The sequence below is a fragment of the Panthera onca genome, chromosome C2 (genome assembly GCF_046562875.1).
Source record: "Panthera onca isolate mPanOnc1 chromosome C2, mPanOnc1 haplotype 2, whole genome shotgun sequence".
NCBI classification, from domain to species: domain Eukaryota; kingdom Metazoa; phylum Chordata; class Mammalia; order Carnivora; family Felidae; genus Panthera; species Panthera onca.
In genome coordinates this window covers 94,370,415-94,387,107 of record NC_138347.1, presented here as the reverse complement: position 1 = coordinate 94,387,107, position 16,693 = coordinate 94,370,415, and the positions used below count along the sequence as shown (strand labels likewise).

The 16,693-nt window shown below is 41.0% G+C and overlaps 1 protein-coding gene across 1 annotated transcript in view; it reads left to right on the top strand.

Moving 5' to 3' along the window:
- Positions 1-6,314, top strand: part of TMEM212 (transmembrane protein 212) — a 58,100-nt gene extending 51,786 nt beyond the window's left edge. Inside the window, exon 6 of the transcript XR_009612576.3 lies at positions 244-6,314. The gene's annotated coding sequence lies outside the window, so the exon portion shown is untranslated. The remainder of the gene's footprint in view (positions 1-243) is intronic.
- The last annotated feature ends 10,379 nt before the right edge of the window (positions 6,315-16,693 follow it).

Sequence of the window (16,693 nt, the reverse complement as noted above, 5' to 3'; positions counted from 1 at the left end):
AGACACAGCTTATTTGGGTGGCTGTAAGAGGTCTTGGGGCACCTGGCTGACTCAGTCAGTAGAGCATGCAACTCTGGATCCTGGGGTTGTGAGTTCGAGCCCCACACTGGGTATAGAGATTAGTCAACAATAAAATCATTTTTTAAAAAATGTAAGAGGTCTCTTTTAATCTGGCCAAAGATTTGCTTCTTATATTCTCTATGTCATATATTCTTACATGTCTCTATGTCTCTATGCCCACAGGTCTTAATAATATAGCACAGTGGTTCTCAGATGTGATTCCTATGCCAGCAACAGCATCATCACTGGGAACTTGTACGAACTGAAAATTTGGGAGCTGGGTCCCAACAGTCTGCATTGGGAAACCCTCCTCCAGGTGATTCTGATGCATGCTGAAGTTTGAGAAGCACCCGTGGAGTGTAATGGAAAGCAGGCAGGACTTCAGAATGAAAAACACCAGGATTCAGATCCTAGCCCTCTGGTCAGTTTAGGTAAGTAATGGCCTCGGTTCCTCCCTGGTCAAATGGAACTGGTGAGGAGAGCTGATTCCTAGGCTTGTTGAGAGAATTCAGTGACACTATCTAGGTAAACCACATAGCAGAAAATCAAACACAAGGACAAAAACAGTGTCTACTGTTGTTGATTCATTCGACACATTTATTAGATGCCTTTGAATATCAGTGTCTACGGAGTCCATTCATTTGAGAATGCACAAGTACAGAATGAAAATTTTAGACATAACATTAAAAATTTTTTTAATGTTTATTTATTTTTGAGAGAGAACCAGAGCGTGAGTGGGAGAGGGGCAGAAAGAGAGGGAGACACAGAATCCAGAGCAGGCTCCAGGCTCTGAGCTGTCAGCACAGAGTCTGATGTGGGGCTCGAACCCGCCGACCACAAGATCATGACCTTACCTGAATAGACATAACATTTTAGACATATCATGGAAAAATATGATATTTAGAGAAGCTAAACAATATGTTCCAGAAGACACAACTGAATTGCTGGTGTCTGAAAGTCCTCTAGGTACCACTCAGACCTCAGCTCTGCAATCAACATATGTTCCTCTGTCACCTAAGAAGCTGTAAGACGTCTAGCTCTGGACCTGGGACTTATCAGTATAGAGCCTGAATTAATTTTAATATTATTTGAACATTTTGAGCCAGGACTGAGTGCCCTGGCTATTTATTTATTTACTTCCATTCTACACTCTTATTTGCATCCGTCTCTGTTTTGAAAGGGTTTAAGGTGACTTTTGGGCATTTTATCAAGAATTAAAGTTTCAGCTGCTATGGCACCAACCGTGGGGCCAGTGAGGTCCAGTGATTGCTTCCTGGAACTTTGGTGCTCAGCAAAATCAGCACAGTTCTGAAGATCCCAAACTGATACACAAGTGAAAGAGTCTAATACCAAGTGCTTTAGGCTGACTGGAATCCCATGTAGAAAGTGTTAAAAATTATATTCAGTTTTCAAGAAATATGTGGGGGGTATTTCTTGCCCTTGCTTTCACAAAGAAATGAGCAGACATTTTACTATGCCCTTGCCTGGGAGAACTAAATTTTTGGTTCATGCTCACCATCACATGCCAAAAAAAGTCTGCTTTACAGGCCTTCTGGAAGGAATAAGGCACCTTTACTTTAAAACAGTCTGTTTCCAGTTTTGTGTGGCTGATAATATTACTGGACTAGTGACAGAGGCCAAGGCAAGAAAATAGGCTGGGTTACTTATAACTCTTTGAATGTGGACACATCAGCTTGTGGGAAGGAAACTATTTAAAATGGGGCTTAGGGAAAGGGGGAAAAAATCCCCTTTCCCCATATGAGATTCTTCCACAGTGTTGTCATGCAATCTTGAAAACCTCCATAGAACAGTGGATCACTCTCATTGGATATATGCAAATTATCTGAGACCCAGTGGTTTCCTGCCAGGCAAAAACTTATAATAACAGAGCAAGAATGCAATCTGAGCCCTTGCTCTCTGCAATCCCTGAAAGAACAGAGTCGTTCTTGACAGGGCAATTTCAGCCCTTGACATTCCAGGAAATAGCTTAATAATGTCATTTAGGCTGGGGTTGTAACCAATCCTAAGACATAGAGACACAAATGCCATATGTAAGATTTAAAATATCGGTTCAGGGACCATTATTCATTTTCACAGAGAGTTTAACAACAAAACACCGCCACAACAAAAACTAAGCCATGCATCCTAATTAAATTTAGCATTGTCCCCACTAATTAAACCCAATATGAGGAAACGGAAGGGTTCCTGTCCAGAAATTTCAGACACATCCTGAAGACTATTTCTTTTCCGTTGACTTTCCTAGGTACTAGGACCATGTCATGTCCAGGATGTGGTCACCACACAAAACTGTTTTTTGATCATTAATGTATGTGCAGAAGTGAACCCCATCTTGGGGCCTCACAGGCCTTTATGAGACACGCTAGCCTTTACATTTCAATGTGTTTCATTTTCTCTGGGTGCTGTACAGCTGAAAAAGGTTACAAGACTCAGGTTAAAAGTCAGGAAGTAGATCAGGGCCCCATACTATGACATCACTTTCTTGCAATGCAATGATGCAATGACATTTCCTGCAGGAAAATGATTAGAGTTGACGGGCAGCCTCAGTTCCCTGCAGTGGAAGGTGTCAGGCCTCCCTCACTCCAGCTCCTGCCTCCCTCCCTCCTGTCCCTTGTCTGGGGCTTCTCAGAGGCCAGAGAGAGAGAGAGAGAGAGAGACCCAAGCCACTTCCATTTTGTGAAAATCCTGATATATTTAAAATGAAGGTGTGTTAGAATTTAGCTACACAACTTGTGGAATATATTAATTGTGAAAGCAATTGACACTTTTAAACAAAATATATATACTTTTGCCATTTACAAAACAGTTTCTAGATCTATTATTAATGGTGACATAGGGGCACCTGGGTGGCTCAGTTAGTTGAGCGTCTGACTTCTGATCTCAGTCAGGTCATGATCTCAGGGTCATGGAATTGAGGCCCACATCAGGCTCTGCACTGAGCGTGGAACCTGCTTGAGATTCTCTCTCTTTCTTTCTCTCTCTCTCCCCTCTGTCCCTCTGTCCCTCTCCCTCTCTCTCTCTCTCTCTCTCTCTCAAATTAAAAATTAAAAAAAAAATTTTTTAAGTGACATATAGGCAGAGCCACAAGGAATGCTTGTACATGCTGGCCAAAGGGAAGAGCAAGGATTAAAATTGACTCACTCTCTGATCGTCAACCCATGCTTGCTGGAGCGGTATGAGATCTGCCTTTTTCTGATTCACACAAATGTCTCCCCACTCGCAATAGGAGGTCTTGTAACAGACACAGGTTTAAGTTGAATGACGAGTCATTCTTCTGCCTTCAGTCCCCGGTGTCTCTATACCTGTAGGTGTAACATCTTTCAGGGGCATCTCCAGAAGTGCACATTTTAGGACCTGCCTGATTATGAATGCTAAGCCAGTGAGTCTCCTGCCAGTATCACCCCAGCATGTAGAGAGCCTTTTGGGGGGACTTATAAACCAGTGTTGCCCGTGAGCCCCCACAGGCTGTGTGGGGCACATGGCTTGGTGAGTAGAGGCTCTGAGCAAGGCTTCGCCCTGGCTAGGTACTTTTATGTTCAAATTGCAATACTGTAATGGCATTAATGGCCCTCAATATGGTGAACGCTGCTCTCGACTCCATACTCAGACAGAACTGCCCGGGCCCTTAACACCAATTTAGAGACCCGAATCAAGGCAAGAAGAATCTAAGGGCTGGCACCAATACTGGGACTCCACATCAAACTGTCCTTGCTTGTCCATCTGTGGCCTTGTAACTCAGTTCCTGGATTTCTGCCTCTGTGTGAGCTCTAGTGGCTGGGTGCCTGGTGAGTGCTGCCTGGGGCTAAGCATTGATTCCCTTGATTTACCTTACCATGCCTCTTCTGGAGACCTCAGGTGTGCCCCCATAAACAACAGAATGAGGACTCCAGACTTAGAAGCTTCTGTCATTTTTCTTCTGCTTGTCACCCTGCTTTGGGATCCTCTCAGGAGTTAATGGCATCTGCCGAGCAATGACTGCAGCTATGACGAGAGAACAGCTTCCTGGCGCATCTTTTGTCCGTTTCAAAACAAAACTAAGGCTAAGGCACTTTTATGTCAGAAGAGAGTCAGCAGGAGAAGTTTCTACTCCAAAAAAAAAAAAAAAAAAAAGGTTATGACTTCAGAAATGTAAAGTCTTAGGATCCCTGATGGATTTACATGCTGGAAGCAATGTTTCTAGGTAACGCACTGGGTTTGCCAGACAGGTTTAAGCTCTCTGTGGCAGTTGAATGGATACGTGTCAGGGATGCTATGAGGCACAGCTTACACAGAGCTCAAAAACTGGGAGTGCGTCTATAAATCATGACACAGTAACTGGGTAGAGCTTGCAGTGACAATATGCTAGCTCTGGAAAAATTAGCAAATATCTCAAGGGCTAATGCATTTCTTTAGGATGAGTCAAAACACAAGCAGAGTTGTCACTCCTTTCCTTCACTACCCTCTGGGTGTTCTCTCAAAGGTGTAGGTCTTCACGAGTAACTGTTTCCACAGTCTCTCAAAGTATCAGTGGCTACAACCTGGGAAGCATGACATGCCTAGAAAGGACTATAAAACTTAGATCACAGGCAAGAATGTAAAATGTCCGACATTACTGGGTTTTGATTACTGTGCCAAATTTGCATTCTTACGCTATCTAATCACTCCTGTGAAGGAAATTCATTATTTCCTAGAGTTGAACTTATGAGGAAAAAAAAGAATTTATTTTACATTTGGTATTTTTGTAGAGTCACAAGGTCTGGAGCCTGTATTTTTCACCATTTGAGCAACTCTTCTGCTTGCCCATACGTGTTGAAAGTGTCATTTAACCTGAATACACAGATCAGACTTGCTGAAGACTTTACCCTTTCACCTTGCTGTAGGCAACAAGAAAGATCAAAGCTTCCTGTATGTTTTAGGGATGACCCCTTCTTTGTTCCGACTACTTTTCACATCTCCTGTTTGTGGAAGCTTCTGCCAAGACTGATTATTTCTCCATTCCATAAATCTGCTTATTATAAGCAAGACTGCCATTGCCCATTTGGCCTCTTAGAAGAAGGAATTTACCGATGTGGACAGATACTTTATCATAGCTTTTTAAAATCATAGTATTTAAGGGTACCTGGGTGGCTCAGTTGGTTAAGCCTCTGACTTCGGCTCAGGTCATGATCTCACAATTCGTGAGTTCAAGCCCCGCGATGGGCTCTGTGCTGACAGCTCAGGGCCTGGAGCCTGCTTCGGATTCTGTGCCTCCCTCTCTCTGCCCCTTCCCCACTCATGCTCTGTCTCTCTGTCTCTCTCTTTGTCTCCCAAAAATAAACATTAAAAAAATTAAAATCGAATTTCCTTATAAAAAAATTAAAATCATAGTATTTAAAACACATATTTTAGGAAAAAGAATTGTCAGAATTAGATTTTTTTAAGTATTTATAATCAATATGCTATAATGATAAGGCTGAGATACAACAAGGAAAAAACTCATCTGTTGTCAATTCTGCCATGAAATAACCAAATGACTGACATACTTTATGTATTTTATTTCTACTTTAAATGACCTTAATTTATTTGTTAATTCGTTAGTTCTTTTTGGTTGGAGTAGAATATAAAATGAACCATGATATATTATTTCACTTAGTTCGTTAATTTATTATTGATTAAGAATATGTAAAGTGACTACCAGAGGACAAGGGACAATGACTTGTAGATTGAAATCTTCTAGTTCACAAAACAGAGATGATACAGAAATAAACACCATGAAGGTTACACGGGTTCAATACTTTCCAGGCTAAGGGCTGAAAAGCAAATCTTTTCACCTTTTTGGTCTTAGTTTTCTCGTCTATAAAACAAAGGAGTCAAAATTAATCATATGGTCACTTTAGCTCTAAAATTCTGGGACTAGGGGCACCTGGGTAGCCTAATCAGTTATGTGTCCAACTCTGGATTTTGGCTCAGGTCATGATCTCACAGTTGATGAGATCAAGCCTAGCATTGGGTTCTGCACTGACAGCGAGGGATTCTCCCTCCTTCTCTCTCTGCCCCTCCCCCACTCATGCTCTCTCTCCCCCTTTCAAAAATATATAAACATTTTTTAAAAAACTAAAAGAAATACATGCCAGTGCTAAAAGCAAATTTAAGGGGTCCCTGAGTGGCTCAGTCAGTTTAAGCTTCCAACTTCGGCTCAGGTCATGATCTCACGGTTCATGGGTTCAAGTTCTGCATCAAGTTCTGTGCTGATAGCTCAGAGCCTGGAACCTGCTTCCAATCCTGTGTCTCCCTCTCTGTCCCTCCCCCACTTTCACTCTGTCTCTGTCTCTCTCTCTCTCTCTCAAAAATAAATAAACATTAAAAAAAAAAAAAAAACTTAAAATGTTCAAACTCTCACAAGCTTTGTTTGTCAAATATCATAAAGAAGGTAAGCTCAAATCTGATTTACGACCACTGATGGGGAGGTGGACGCTATTACAGATATGGTGATCAATGAGAGGAAAAATATGGAGTTTGGCCAGAAGTAGGAGAAAATATCTCAGTGGAATAGACACACTGGGAGGGAGGGAGCCACAGCAGAGAGCTGAACAGCAAGACTGGGCTGAGTGCACTGCAAGTCTCAGATCAATCAATCAACAAGGATTTTATTCTGCTCAGGTTACTTTATTTGTTAAGGGATTCTTAAGGGGGCGCCTGAGATAACATGGCCAAGGATTATAAGCCATACTAAGTATAGAAGACTGTAAAAATATCTTAGCATCTAGCTCTATAAGACTAGTGGAAGAAGGACATCTGTAAGTAAAGAGGGCTTAGAAAATATTTTAAGAATGCTCTGAGGTTCAGCTTCAAACGGAGGGTCCTGGCTAAGGATTGTGAAGAAATAGCAGTTACAGACAGCCAGTGGATGATAACCAAAATGGAGTTGCTCTCTCTCTAAGCAAAGACTGCGGACAACCACTATTTGGGGAGGATATTACCAAACTGTTGCAAGCAGTTACTCTAGCTGCCAACCAAGGAAGCATCTTCACATGTCCTCAAGACATAAATGACACTTTAGTGACGTAGATAGATTGCCCGCACGACTCATTTCTCTCAGAGATAGAAAAATATGTGATGCCCTATAATGCTGTGTTCTCCACCATAATGAGAACTAGGTGAAGCCCACTGCATGGCCCTTTTTGCTCTGTTTGCCAGGAAGCTGGAGACAGAATTTAGACTCAGTTTCAGGACCTACATTTAAATATCTAACCCACTGTTTTGAAATTTGTAACTTTTCACCTGATCTTTTGGGCTTCCCAATTTTGCTATCTTTGTATCTTTAATTACATGCTGCCTCATTCTTTCATTAATTTCACAGATTATTTATAAAGCATTTACTATGTGCCAGGCACATCAGGAGGGCAGGCGGAATGTGGCTCTGCCTGCCAGGCAGGAGACTCTGTCTCTGGCTTATGCTCTGTTTAGCTCTTAGGGCTTGGTGTTTATATTGGGGATACAGTTCAAGCATTTTCCAGATGAACAAGGGTTCTGGGACATATAGCTAGTTTTCCTAATAACTCACTCCATTTCATCTCAGTTAGGAGTGGATTTTTCCCCTGAGGGTCTTTGATCCTACAGCTGCAGACATTCTGGCACCAGGGAGCCTTAGAGGTCAAGGTTCCAGGACACACAGAGGTCAATGAAATCAGGGGACATCTTAGACACCGCTGACAACCAACAGGAGTGAGCACTGTGGCTTCCAAGATGGATGGATGATGTCATTTGTGGTATAAATAAGCGTGTGCTTACCACGCTCAGACTGGGATCCAACAGGTGTGTCCCAGAACAGTGCTGTTTGGAAGAGACCCTCTGAGGAGAAAAGAGTCAATAAACTTCGTGCTTCCCTTAATCTAGGAAGTCTCTTTTTTTATGTCAGACTCCCCAAAATTGAGCATCGTGGAGTACTTCAACTTGAATCTCAGTTTCCCCGTCTGTAGAATAAACGAGCTGGATTTACTAGGCTTCTAGCCCCTTCTAGCTCTAATCATCTGTCACTTTATGATCCATTTCTCCTTCCAGCCCTTTGGCTACACTGCTCTGCAAAGATAGTCATCATTATCACTCTCTTCAAAAGCAATAAAACGCAATATGCAAACAAATACAATGATAACACCTGTTTAATGGCAACACTGAAGGGCAAGCTTGAAACGTATTGAAAGATTATTGAGTTATAGCAAAGACTTGCTAGGTATGGTTGCTTTTCAAGATCATTTCCTTCATAGCGTATCCAAGGCAAATGGTTTACACCAAGTCTTAATATACAGGTATATACGCACCCACACTGACATATTAGAACAGTGACATATATATAATAAATGTGAAAAGAATCTGAGTAACTTGTGAACTTAGGAAATACGTTACAAACCTTTTTATTAGTTTACAGACATTTTCATTTCATATCAGTGATTTGTATGTAAAACAAACATCTGGGAGTATAACAGACACAAATAAAAGGAACACACAGTTTCTGCCCCAAAGAATTTACGATTCAGCAGAAGTACTTAAAAACGTAACCAGCATTGTGTGGAAAGTGTTTTAATAGGTTCAGTGATATTTGAAATATGGACGTATGAAAGTTACACATTTATTTACAGTGAAATATCAATAGTGAGTACTACCCACTATGCTAAATGCTGATTGAAAATGGTAACTAAGGTCTCTGTGCTTTATACCCCTATCAGTTGGTTAAAAGGATACTTATTGGGCACCTGGGTGGCTCAGTTAGTTAAGCGTCTGACTTTGGCTCAGGTCATCATCTCATGGTTCATGAATTCAAGCCCTGCCTTGGACTCTCTGCTGCCAGCACTGAGCCTGCTTCGCATGCTCTGATCCCCCTTTCTCTCTGCCCCTCCCCCACTCACACACTCTTTCTCTCACAAAAAGTAAAATTTTTTATTTCTTTTTATTGTTTTTTAATTTTTTTAATGTTTATTTATTTTTGAAAGAGAGAGAGACACAGAGTGGGAGCAGGGAAAGAGCAGAGAGAGAGGGAGACACAGGACCCGCAGCAGCCTCCAGACTCTGAGCTGTCAGCATAGAGCCCAATGTGGGGCTCGAACCCACGAGCTGTGAGATCATGACCTGAGTCGAAGTCAGACGCCCAACCAACTGAGCCACCCAGGTGCCCCAAAGTAAATTTTTTTTAAAAAAAGGATTCTTATTCACCCATCCATCCATCCATCCATTCATTCTGCAAACAATTATTAAATGCTTACTATGGCAAAAACACTGTAATAGGCACTTTGGAGGACAGAAGCATGATTTCTTAATGATTGCTGTCTTCAAGAATCTTAAAATTTAGGGGCAGTGAACTAACAAAGCAGAATGGAAAAGAAGCATCAGTAAAGGGCCAGAGAACACTTGGAGGACAGAGTAATTAGTCCCAAAAGTTAGGACAGCCTCCTTAGTGGAGATGGTTCTGGGGCAAGAAAGAATGAAAGACATTTTAATGGTGGAAACAAGGGGGGAATTCATCTCAGAAAGAGAGATCAGTGAGAACAGAGGCACAGAGGCATGAAAATGAATGCATGCTCTGGGAAGAGCAAGTAGCCTGGTATGGCTGGAGCATGGTGTCCAAAGAGAATAGGGAGAGATGAGGCCAGAAAGTTAGGATAGAGCCAGCACATGGAACACGTGCAATGCCACACTAAACCTACTGATTCTATTCAGCTAACAGTAGGCAGTCAATAAAGGTTGATAAGGATAAGAACAAATAGGAGGTGGATACATACGAGATACCGAACATGTAACTTCCCTAATGAACTACTGCTAAAGAGTAATTAAGGAGGGTAGAAAAAAAGGGTCTTCTAAATTAGGAGATTTAGGGGCTGCAGAGCAACAGGAGGAAGTCTTGTGTGGGATATATTGATGCTCTTCATGAACACATTCTTTAGATATCAAAGTGAACATTTCTTCCTCATGAAGCTTCCCTTGCACCCTGATTGAACCAGAGCTCTCTGCTGTGGAACCGCAGAGATTCTTGCACTTTTCATTCATAGTACTTCGCAGGGTTTGTAATTATACACTTGCCTGCATTTGATTAATGTGTGTGGCCTTCGTTAGACTACAAGCTCCATAAAGGCAGGGATTTTGTGTTTGTTTTGCCCTTCAATTTTACTGTGGGCTACTCAATATGTCTGACCCAGAGAAGGGACTAAAATATTTGATGAATGAATAAATGAATGAATGAATGGAAGGAAAGAAGGAGGGAAGGAAGGAGAAAGAAAGAAAGAAAGAAAGAAAGAAAGAAAGAAAGAAAGACAGACATGGGAATGGACACTCTGTTGGAGAATAATACTGAGAAATAATATTTCGGAACTCATAACTAGGTGTGGTGGTTTTAAAATATGGCTGCAAAATTCTTTGACATTGCTCTCATCGAAAGGTGGGTTCTAGGGGTGCCTGGGTGGCTCAGTCGGTTGAGCGGCCGACTTCGGCTTAGGTCACGATCTCGCGGTCCGTGAGTTCGAGCCCCACGTCGGGCTCTGTGCTGACAGCTCGGAGCCTGGAGCCTGTTTCGGATTCTGTGTCTCCCTCTCTCTGACCCTCCCCCGTTCATACTCTGTCTCTCTCTGTCTCAAAAATAAATAAACGTTAAAAAAAAAAAATTAAAAAAAAAACCAAGAAAGGTGGGCTCTATAGCATTTGCCATTGAATCTGAACAGCCTTGTGACAAACAGAATGCAGTGAAGATGAGGGTATCTGATTTCCAAGGCTAGGTTGAAACTACTTGGTTCTCTTAATATGATCACTCTGGGAGAAGCCAGCTACCATGTAAAAAAATTTGACCACCTTGAGACCACCAGGCTGAAGAAGCGACCTTGCTGGACATTCCAGTTGATATCCTGAACTCATCTCTGCCAAAACATGTGACTCAACCTGTCTTCAACCTTTGGGACCTTCTCATCTGCCAGCTGAGTACCTTTGAGTGACCTTAGTAATTTCTTGGAGAAGCAAAAGAATTGGCCAGCTGAGCCCAGCCTGAATTAGATAGAATCTGTTTGCACAATAAAATGGTTCTCGTTCTATGCCAGTCGATTTGGGATAATTTGTTACTAGCAGTAGTAACTGGCACATCAACCAAAGTCTCAATAGAATCCTCTCCAATCACCGCCCGTAGCAGTTGAGGAAACTGAGATCCAGAGAGATTAGCTTGTTTAACCATGTTTCTAAATTGGCAGCGGTAAAAGAGAGGAGACCTAGGAACTAATCTTCTGACCCTCAGGCCACTGCCTTTTCCTTTCTAATATATGATAATGCATCAAGAAAAACTTCTGTTTAATTATATGCAGGGTGCAGAGAGCAACTCTTTGTCGTGCCACAATTTTACCCCATTGATGCTTTCTTCCCATTGATAATTAAATGGATTAGTCAAACTCCTTGACATATAAACAAAAAAGTGAACTGTGGCCTCCCATGTGTGAAGCTTACAAATGTCGATGATGTGGACATTTGAATGCAACTACCTCCCAATTAGAGGAAGAAGCATGCTCAAGTACATAAAAGACAATAACATTTCTTCTCAAGTTTGTGGCATTCAAACTCTTCGCTGACTAGGTTTTCAAGGCTGTCAGTTCCAAATTCACTGAAAGATCTTTCCTGCTGAAAGAAAAATGCCGCCTCTATTAATATCAACCTTTTCCTCTGCAGAACACTTGCTTGCTGGTGATTTATTATGGACAAGCTGCTTCCTGTTCCTTTTGAATGTTAAGATTCTTTTTTTTTTTTTTTTTTTTTTTTTTTTTTAAATTCTGCGAGTAGAATTCCCCATCTCTTGTGCCCAAGGCAATTTAGTTAAGGCTAATCTTCAGGACAGAGTTTGGGTATTTACAACTCACAAATTGATGCTTCCCCATACCACACAAAAGAGAAAGGGTCTGCTGCTGTATCTGATGTCAACTGGGAACTAATCCAAAACACAAATAAGGAAGACCAACTCGTGCAACGTTTACGGGAAAAGATTCTTTGGGATTTTGGAACTTTGCAATTATAAAGATGGAAAATTTTTCCCTTAAAAAGATCAGAGGTTAATTATCCTTTTGTTCGTGATAATTTCATTATTTTTAAAGAGACTCTGAGGAAAACAACTAAATAATCTGATGCGTATGCTCTCCATTAACTGTATCTCGAAGACAACTATGTACACGGATGACTCAAAAGTTCATGTTTATCTTATTACATTTTTCCTATTCCTACAGTGAAACCCATGAAAAGTCTAAAGAAAGACAAAGTCAAATTCAATTTTATTCAGAATTGTCATAATCACGGCTTCACGGGTTTTAACAAATGTTAATCTCTTTTAAATCCCACTCCTCCTGATGTAGAAGGTCCTGGAGTAGAGCGTGGCTTTAGGTAATGTTAGGTATTAGGACTCTCTCAGTTGCAGATGCCAGAACACCCGATTCAGACTAGTTTTAACAAAAAGTGGAATTGATTTGCTTACATAACAGAAAAGCACAGACTTAGAAGGCACCTTGGGCACAGCCAGAAGAGGGGGCACACTGGGGCTAGGCTTCCACCACCAGACTGTCTCTCTCGCTCTGTTTTCCTCAGTGTTGGTTGGCACCTTTCTCAGGCTGAACCCATGTAATGGAAAAGATGACCACTGGCAGCTCTCAGCTCACATTCGGCCAGCTTCCAAGCTCAGCAGAAGAATTCTGGGTCACTTCAGACACAGGCCTGGGATTGATCCTGTCTGGTCCCTCTTGAGTCACATGTCCACCCTCGTGGAATTCTCCTTGGCTGCACCTGTAAGGTACTGAGGATGGACTTACGGACTTACCACAAGTTGTAGTTGGATTTGAGCATAACTTATGTTTAAATAAAATCTTTGCCTTAAAGTAAGTGTATAAAATGGCATGCCAAGGGATACAGCTAAGCTTTCCAGAAACTCTGCCTTTCTTTTAAGCGATTTTCCCATACATATCTCACCTCCTTTTCAATACCAAACTTATCAAAAGCTGAATCTATATTTGCTTCTTCCCCTTTCTTGCCACAATCCTCCTGCCATCTAATCTCACTTCTCTGCTCAAATGCCATCAACAGCCAAGTCCAATGGCATCCTTTTGGACCTCCTCCTGCTTGTCCTCTTGGCAGCATTAGACATTTGGAGCCACTCCCCTTTTTCTTGGACCTCTCTATTCCTACAGCTCACGCTCCTTCTTTTTCTCTGATAGATTGTTCTTGGTTTTCTTCACTAGCTTCTGCTATGTTCCACATGCCCCCAAACGTACCTGTTCTCCAAAGTTTGGTCTGCAGCCTTCTTTTCCTCTAACCTTATCATCTCTCACTGGGGCCACTTCATTCAGTTCCATGGCCTCAATCTTCTCCTACCTGATGTAGACTTTAGGATCTAAGTTTAGTCTTCTGTCTGCTCTTAGGTGTGAGACAATAATTTCTGAGTGTTCCTCTACACTTCGATGTCTGTCTTAGTCTGTTCCGGCTACTGTAACAGAATACCATAGACGTAGTGGCTACAACCAATAGTTCTAGAAACTGGAAAGTCCAAGATTAAGGCACCAGGGGATTCGGTATCTGGTAAAGACCCACTTCCTGGTTCATAGCTGTCTTCTCACTGTGTCTTCACATAGCAGAAGGGGTGAAGTCACTCTCTGAGGTCTCTTTTATAAGGCTGTTAATCTGGAGAACCTGGGTGGTTCAGTCAGTTAAGACTTCGGCTCAGGTCATGATCTCGCAGTTCATGAGTTTGAGCCCCACATCAGGCTCGCTGCTATCAGTGCAGACCCTGATTGAGATCCTCTGTCTCCCTCTCTCTGCCCCTCCTCTGCTCGTGCTCTCTCTCTCTCTCTCTCTCTCTCTCTCTCTTTCTCTTTCTTAAAAATAAACATTTATAAGAGTGTTAATCTTATTTATGAGGGCTCCATTCTCATGACCTAATCACCTTCCAAAGACCCCCCCCCCCACCTCCTAATACCATCACCTTGGGCATTAGAATTTCAGCATATGAATTTGAGAGACGGTACATTCAGTCTATAGCAATGCCCTTCCATCATCAGAAACTCAGTATTTCCAGAAGCAAATTTATTAATTGACTCCATGTAGTCCTCCATGCCCTACGAAGTGTCACAACCATTCTACCAGGTGATCATCCGGGGTGGAAGAAAATGGAATAATTTTCACTATTCACTTTCAACTCATATCCAATTGGACCTCCAAAGACCCCAGCCTGCACTTTTCTATGACAACTGCCACTGTTCTAGTTCAGAGCTTCACCCACTCTTCCCTATTACAATAACTTCCCAGCATCTTATTTTTTATCTAAACCAACTTACTGAAAATACATATTGTTTACTCTCAAAATTGTTCATTCCATCCCATTCTCTAAGTTCAAAATACTTTATTTTCAAGGCTTTCTATCACTAAACTCAACCCTTCTTGTTAACCTCATCTCCCATATGTTCATTTTAGACATTCTCTCGTTGATCCACACCACCCAACCGTTCACATCTCTGCTCATGTCATTTCTTCAGTTTCAATAATGTTCTTCCTTCACCTATCAATACTCTACTCATCCTTTTAAGATCTGCTTGGGTAGACAACAGTGTGGTTCTCCTCCTGCTAAACACATAGTAGATTGCACTCTTCTCAGTCCTTCGCATCCAACAGTTATGTCACTTGGTTTGGCCACTGAAATATAAGTACAGTGCCATATGATACTTCTGGACAGAAGTAATATAATTTAGAGTGAGATGGGATATTTTTTCTTTCTTCTATTTATTTCTTTTTCTCTTTCTTTCTGCTTTTCTTTCTTTCTTTCTTTCTTCCTTTCTTTCTTTCTCTTTCTTTTTTCCACTAAAGTGATTGGCAATGTCCCTAATGATGACTGCTCTGACGGTTTAGAATAAAGATGTCATGGACCAAGCTCCCACTCAAACCATGATAGACAAGTAACATGAGCAAGAAATAAATGTAGGTTGTCTTCATGTAAAGTCTGACTCCATTTTTTGATGTTGGACTGCTGATATCTTTTAACCTCACCCTCCCCTCCCTTCTGTTCCACATCTACACAGGCTGATTAAAAAACCCTGGGTGCACCTTTCTTTAATGCCGGTGGGCAGTTCAGACCATGTAAGCCCCTTCTTGCATGAAGGAATACTCACTCTGGCCCATCTTCTAATTATTATAAAAATCTAAGGCTAGTCTTCTTTTCTTGTTCCCTCAAGCCATTTTTAGACTTGCCTACTCCCCCCAGAAACTTCACTATGTGATAAGTCTTCTCATATCATCTTGCTATGTGTGTGGCATTATTAATCTTAACATCTGAACTAAATTTGGGGTGGGAAGCCCCATTCTACTTTTGAGAAATGACCATTATAATTTGGGGTTTGAGGTTTGGTTTCCTTTGCAGAGGCCATAGCTGGGGTGCTACAAAGTGCTTTTTCTTGATCTGTGTGTTCAATATATGAGATTGTTCACTTTGTGAAAAATTATTGGTTTGTATGCTTATGATGTGTGTGCATATGTGTGTGTGTGTGTGTGTGTGTTATACTACAGTAAAAGATTATTTTTAAACATTTATTGAGATTATCCTAAAATAATCGCAACCTTGTTTTCTTTATCATTATCTCAGTATATGTATTGAAATGAGGTAGTGTGTATGTATGTATATGATGAAAACGTAGTTAATGACAGAAGAAAACAAGCTTTTGAAAAGGAAGCTAATTGTTAAGAAAGGCAGAATGGCATAAATTCTAAATAGAAGTACAAGCAATATTCCTTTGTAATTACAGAAGGAGAATATCATGTAAAGCATCAGAGAGAAAGTGGAATTATTGGTAGTGCATCAGTCAGAGTGGGCAAGATTATGCTGCATAACCACTGTTTCCATTACCATCAGTGAGTCTTGCCTGTCTGTGAAGTTCATATAAATATAATTTTACAGTATAGTTTCTTTTGTGTCTAGCTTCTCTCACTCAGCATTACATTTACGAGATTCATTCCTTTTGCTGTATGTGTTGGTAATACATCCCTTTTTCTTGCTCTGTAGTATACCATTGCATGAATATACCCACAATTCATTTCTCCATTTTCATGTTGATGGTCAGTTTTTGGCTGTCATTAATAATGCTGCTATGGACATGTTTTTTGTACATATATGAATTCATTTCCATTATGTATATATGCAGGGGGGAAATAATTTGGCATATGATATACATATGTCTTGTTTTAGGAGATACTGCTAAACTGTTGTCTAGTGTGATTATACCAACTTACATTTCTACCAGCAGTGTGTGTTACTCTGTATCTTTGCCAGCTCTTGGTATTGTCAGTCCTCTTAATTTTAGCCATTCTAGTAAAAGGGTAGTGAAATCACCTATGTTCCCTGATGGATAATATTTACTGGCCATTTGATTATCTTCATTTGTGACACCTCTGTGCCAGTCATTCGCACATTTTTCTACTGGATTGTCTGCTTCATTTCTTGTTGATCTTTAGAAGTTCTTTAAATATTCTGGCTCTGAGTCATTTGTGAGTTCTATGCATTGCAAATATATTCTTCTATTTTGAGCTCACCTTCTTATTTTCTTCATGGTAACTTTTGATGACAAAAGCTCTTAGTTTTATCAATGTCTAATAAATACATCAATCTTTTCTT